The sequence below is a fragment of the Homarus americanus genome, unplaced genomic scaffold (genome assembly GCF_018991925.1).
Source record: "Homarus americanus isolate GMGI-L3 unplaced genomic scaffold, GMGI_Hamer_2.0 scaffold8315, whole genome shotgun sequence".
Taxonomy (NCBI): domain Eukaryota; kingdom Metazoa; phylum Arthropoda; class Malacostraca; order Decapoda; family Nephropidae; genus Homarus; species Homarus americanus.
In genome coordinates, this window is record NW_024730914.1 from 15,948 (window position 1) to 24,466 (window position 8,519).

Genomic DNA, 8,519 nt, shown 5'->3' on the forward strand with positions numbered 1-8,519 from the left:
GAAGAAGTCCTTCTACATCATTACAAAAAACAAGCTGGTCATATGAATGAAAGTACTTCCGCAGTTGCTCTTCTCTGTCGCGATAAAAGGAGACACTCGTGCCAGGTTTTAAGAGTCGTTTCTCTTGAAGCCTGGAAGCTAACAATTCAGCAGACTGTTTTGGCAAATTTAGATCTCTGACCAGATCATTCAATTCTGACTGAGTAAACAACGTTGGCTTTTCACAATCTTCACCAGATGGCTTGAAAAGATCAGTCTCTTCATCTTCATCAGTAGAAACAGGTGAATTCCGGTCTATATCCTCAATCTCTGGTAGCTCAATAAATTCTGGCACGTTACGTGATGGAGCAAATCTGAGATCAGATTTGGATTCAGCACCTTAAAGTTAGTAAAAAACAGTTAAAAGGTTTCATGCCAGAAAAAATAAAATATTTTTTTGTAGACCAGTGATTATCGGTGATGCAAAATAATTTTTTTTATGATTTTAACCTCTCCTTATGGCGAATATTTCTTCAACTAATTATTCTAATCTTTATTCTATTCCTTCTTATAGTATATTAGATACTGTAAGTCTCACGACCACGACCATGATTATAACAACCAGGACCATGAGTATAACAACCACGACCATGATTATAACAACCAGGACCATGATTATAACAACCACGACCATGATTATAACAACCACGACCATGATTATAACAACCACGACCATGATTATAACAACCACGACCATGATTATAACCAGCAAGACATGATTATAACAACCACGACCATGATTATAACAACCATGACCATGATTATAACAACCGTGAGCACGATTATAACAACCACGACAATGATTATAACAACCACGACTATGATTATGACAACCAGGACCATGAATATAACAACCACGACTATGATTATAACAACCACGACTATGATTATAAGCAACACAACCATGATTATAACAACCACGACTATGATTATAACAATCACGACTATGATTATAACAACCACGACCATGGATTATAACAACCACGACCAAGGTCTCTTCTACGGTCACCAGTTATAACAACCACGACCGTGTTATATACGACCATGATTATAACCATGACCATGATTATAACAACCATGAGCATGATTATAACAACCACGACAATGATTATAACAACCTCGACTATGATTATAACAACCAGGACCATGAATATAACAACCACGACTATGATTATAACAACCACGACTATGATTATAACAACCACAACCATGATTATAACAACCACGACTATGATTATAACAATCACGACTATGATTATAACAACCACGACCATGATTATAACAACCCGACCAAGTATAACAACTACGAGTCTGATTATAACAACCACGAATACGATTATATCACCCACGACCATGATTATAACACTATTCATAGATCATAACAACCACGAACATGATTATAACAACCACGACCATGATTATAACAACCGACAATAATTATAACAACCACGCCCATGATTATAACAAACACGACCATAATTATAACAACCACGACCATGATTATAACAACCACGACCATAATTATAACAACCACGACCATAATTATAACAACTACGACCATAATTATAACAACCACGACAATGATTACAACAACCACAACTAAGATCATAACCACGACCATGATTATAACAACCACACGACTATGATTATAGCAACCACGACCATGACCATGATTATAACAACCACGAACATGATTATAACAACCACGGCAATCATTATAACAACCACGAAAAATGATTATATCAACCACAACCATGAGTATAACAACCACCATGATTATAACAACCACGACCATGATTATAACAACCAAGACCATGATTATAACAACCATAACTATGATTATAACAACCACGAACATAATTATAACAACCACGACAATGATTATAACAATCACGAAAATGATTATATCAACCACAACCATGAGTATAACAACCACGACCATGATTATAACAACCACGACCGCGATTATAACAATCACGACTATGATTATAACAACCAAAACCATGAGTATAACAACCACGACCATGATTATAACCACGAAAATGATTATAACAACACGACCATGATTATAACAACCACGACCAAGATTATCAACCACAATCGCGGGTATAACAACCACGACCATGATTATAACCACGAAAATGATTATAACAACCGACCACGAGTTATAACAACACGACCAAGATAATAACAACCACAACTATGATTATAACAACCACGACCATGATTATTTCCACGACAAATGATTATAACAACCATGACTATGATTATAACAACCACGACCATGATTATAACAACCACGACCATGATTATAACAACCACGACCATGATTATAACCGACGCGTGATTATAACAACCACGACTATAATTATAACACCGACTATGATTATAACAACCACGACCATGATTATAACACCTACAATTATGATTATAACAACCACGACTATAATTATAACAACCACGACTATGATTATAACAACCACGACCATGATTTATAAAACCACGACTATGATTATAACAACCGACCATGATTATAACAACCGACCATGATTATAACACCTACGACTATGATTATAACAACCACAACTATGATTATAACAACCACGACTATGATTATAACAACCACGACCATGATTATAATAACCACGTAAGATTATAAAACCACGACTATGATTATAACAATCACGACCATGATTATAACAACCCGACCGCAGATTATAATAACCACACTGATTATAACAACCACAACCATGATTATATCACGACCATGATTACTTTTCGACTATGATCATAACAACCACGACCATGATCATATGATCATAACCACGACCATGATTATAACAACCACGACCATGATTATAACAACCACGACCATGATTATAACAACCACGGCAATGATTATAACAACCACGACCATGAGTTATAACAAACACGACCATAATTATAACAACCACGACCATGATTATAACAACCGACCTTAATTATAACAACCACGACGCATAATTATAACAATAACGACCATTATAACAACCACGACAATGATTACAACAACCACAACTATAACAACGACCATGATTAATAACTACGACTATGATTATAGGCAACCACGACCATGACCATGATTATAACAACCACGAAAATGATTATAGCAACCACGAACATGATTATAACAACCACGACTATTATACAACCACGACCATGATTATAACAACCACGACAAATGATTAGCAACCACTTGACCATGATATAACAACCACGACTATGATTATAACAACCACGACCATGATTATAAAAACCATGGCAATGATTATAACAACCACGACATTATTATAGCAACCAATCATGATTATAACCACGACTATGATTATAAATAACCACGACCATGATTATAACAACTAGACAAATGATTATAGCAACCATGACCATGATTATAAGAACCACGAACATGATTATAACGACCACGACCATGATTATAACAACCACGAACATAATTATAACAATCATGGCAAATGATTATAACAACCAAGACAAATGATTATAACAATCACGACTATGATTATAACAACCACGACCATGATTATAACAACCACGACCATGATTATAGCAACCACGACCATGATTATAACAACCACGACCATAATTATAACAATCCACGACCATGATTATAATAACCACGATAATTATAACAACCACGACCATGATTATAACAACCACGATCATGATTATAATAACCAAACGCGATTATAACAACTAGACTATGATTATAACCACGACCATGATTATAACAATCCACGAGTATGATTATAATAACCAAGACCATGAGTATAACAACCACAACCATGATTATAAAACCACGACCTTGATTATAACAACCACGATTATGATTATAAATAACCACGATCATGATTATAACCAAGATCATGATTATAACAACCACGACCATGATTATAACAACCACGATCATGATTATAACAACCACGACCATGCTTATAATAACCACGACCATGATTATAACAACCACGACTATGATTATAATAACCACAACCATGATTATAACAACCACGACTATGATTATAATAAACACGACCATGATTATAACAACCACGACCATGATTATGAAAACCACGACCATGATTATAACAATCAAGATCATGATTATAACAACCACGATCATGATTATAACAACCACAACCATGATTATTAACAACCACGACCATGATTATAATAAACAAGACCATGATTATAATAACCACTAACATGATTATAACAAATCCACGACCATGTTTATAATAACCACGACCATGATTATAACACTTACGCCTATGATTATAACAACCACTACTATGATTATAACAACCATGACTATGATCATAATAACCACGACTATGATTATAATAACCACGACCATGATTATAACAACCACGACTATGATAATAAATCCACGACCATTATTACAACAACCACGACCATGATTATAAAAAACCACGACTATGATTATAATAACCAATGATCATGACTAACAACCACGACCATGATTATAACAAACCACGACTATGATTATAACAACCACGACCATGATTATAACAACCACGACTATGATTATAATAACCACGACCATGATTATAACAACCACGACCATGATTATAACAACCACGACCATGATTATAACAAACTACGACTATGATTATAACAACCACTATCATGATTATAAATGCCACGACCATGATTATATAACAACCACGACCATGATTATAAATAACCACGACTCATTATTATAACAATCCACGACCATGATTATAACAACCACGACCATGATTATAACAACCACTACCATGATTATACAAACCACGACTATGATTATAATAACCACGATCAGATTATAACAACCACGATCATGATTATAACAACCACGCAATATGGATTATAACAACCACAATCATGATTATAACAACCACGACCATGATTATAATAACCACGACCATGATTATAACAACCACGACTATGATTATAATAACCACGACCATGATTATAACAACCACGAGTATGATTATAATAACCACGACCATGATTATAACAACCAACCATGATTATAAAACCACGACCTTGATTATAACCACGACCATGATTATAACAACCACGATCATGATTATAACAACCACGATCATATTATAACAACCACGACCATGATTATAACAACCACGATCATGATTATAACAACCACGACCATGATTATAAAACCACAACCATGATTATAACAACCACGACTATGATTATAATAACCACAACCATGATTATAACAACCACGACTATGATTATAATAACCACGACCATGATTATAACAACCACGACCATGATTATAAAACCACGACCATATGATTATAATAAACTACGACCATGATTATAACAACCACGATCATGATTATAACAACCACGACCATGATTATAACAACCATTTAATCATGATTATAACAACCACGACCATGATTATAACAACCACGACCATGATTATAATAACCACGACCATGATTATAATAACCAATAATCATGATTATAACATCTACGACTATGATTATAACAACCACTACTATGATTATAACAACCATGACTATGATCATAACCACGACCATGATTATAATAACCACGACCATGATTATAACAAATCACGACTATGATAATAACAACCACGACCATTATTACAACAACCACGACCATGATTAAAACCACGACTATGATTATAATAACCACGATCATGATTATAACAACCACGACCATGATTATAACAACCACGACCATGATTATAACAAACACGATCATGATTATAACAACCACGACCATGATTATAACAACACACGACCAGATTATAACAACCACGACCATTATTATAACAACCACGACCATGATTATAACAACCACGACCATGATTATACAAACCACGACTATGATTATAATAACCACGATCATGATTATAACAACCACGATCATGATTATAACAACCACGACCATGATTATAACAACCACGATCATGATTATACAACCAAGACCATGATTATAATAACCACGACCATGATTATAACAACCACGACTATGATTATAATAACCACGACCATGATTATAACAACCACGACCATATTATAACAACCACGATCATGATTATAACAACCACGTCCATGATTATAATAACCACGACCATGATATAACAAACACGACTATGATTATAATAACCACGACCATGATTATAACACTTACGACTATGATTATAACAACCACGACTATGATTATAATAACCACGACCATGATTATAACAACCACGACCATGATTATAAAACCACGACTATGATTATAAATAACCACGACCATGATTATAACAACCACGACCATGACTATAAAACCCCGACTATGATTATAACAACCATGACCATGATTATAGCAACCACGACCATGATTATAACAACCACGACCATGATTAATAACAACCACGACCATGATTCACAAAACCACGACTATGATTATAACAACCACGACCAAGATTATAACACCACGACCATGATTATAACACCCACGACCAATGATTATAACAACCAGTGAATATGATCATAATAACTACGAATGGATTATAACAACCACGACCATGATTATAAAACCATGACTATGATTATAATAACCACGATCATGATTATATCAAACCACGACTATATTATAACAAGCGAATGATTTTAACAACCACGACCATGATTATAATAACCACGGCCATGATTATAACAACCACGACCATGATTATAATAACCACGACCATGATTATAACACCACGACTATGATGATAACAACCACGACCATGAGTATAACAACCATTGACCATGATTATAACACTTACGACTATGATTATAACAACCAATGACTATGATTATAACACCCACGACAAATGATTATAACAACCACGTCCATGATTATAAAAACCACGACTATGATTATAATAACCACGATCATGATTATAACAACCACGACCATGATTATAACAACCACGACCATGATTATAACACTTACGACTATGATTATAACAACCACGACCATGATTATAATAAACTACGACCATGATTATAAAAACCACGACTATGATTATAATAACCACGACCATGATTATAACAACCATCGGCGAGTATAACAACCACGACCATGATTATAACAACCACGACCATGATTATATCACTTACGACTATGATTATAACAACCACGACCATGATTATAACAACACGACAAATGATTATAACAACCACGAGTATGATTATAATAACCACGACCATGATTATACAACCACGAACATGATTATAAAAACCACGACTATGATAATGACAACCACACCATTATTATAACAACCACAACCATGAATATAAAACCAAGACTATGATTTAATGACGACCATGATCATAACAACCACGACCATGATTATCACAACTACGGACCATGATTACAAATAACCACGACCATGATTATAACACCTACGACTATGATCGTAATAACCACGACTATGATTATAATAACCACGACCACAATTCCAAGACCATGATTATAACACCCACGACCTATGATTATAACCACGACCATGATTATAACACCTATGACTATGATCGTAACAACCACGACTATGGATACATTAACCACGACTATGATCGAATAAACCATTCATGATTATAACCACGACCATGATTATAACAACCGAAAATAAATGATTATAAGAACCACGACTATGATTATAATAACAACGACCATGATTATAACAACCACGACCATGATTATATAACCACGATTATGATTATAACAACCACGACCATAATTATAACAACTACGACCATGATTATAAAAACCACGACTATGAATATAATAACCACGATTATGATTATAAGAACCATGATTATAACAACCACGACCAAGGATTATAACAACCACGACTATGATTATAACAACCACGACTATGGATTATAAGAACCATGATTATATCAACCACGAACATGATTATAGCAACCGACTATGATTATAACAACCATGATTATAACAACCCCGACCATGATTATAACAACCACGACTATGATTATAACACGACCATGATTTTAACACCGACCATGATTATAACAACCGACCATGACTATAACAACCGACTATAATTATAAAACCACTACCATGATTATAATAACCACGTCCATGATTATAACAACCACGACCATGATTATAACAACGACCATGATTATAACAACCACAACCGTATTATAACAACCACGACCATGATTATAACAACCACAACCATGATTGTAACAACCACAACCGTGAGTTATAACAACCACGATCTGATTATAACAACCACGACCATGATTATAGCAACCACGACCATGATTATAACAACCAGACCGCATGATTCATAACAACCAGGACCATGATTATAACAACCACGACCATGATTATAGCAACCGACCATGATTATAACAACCGAC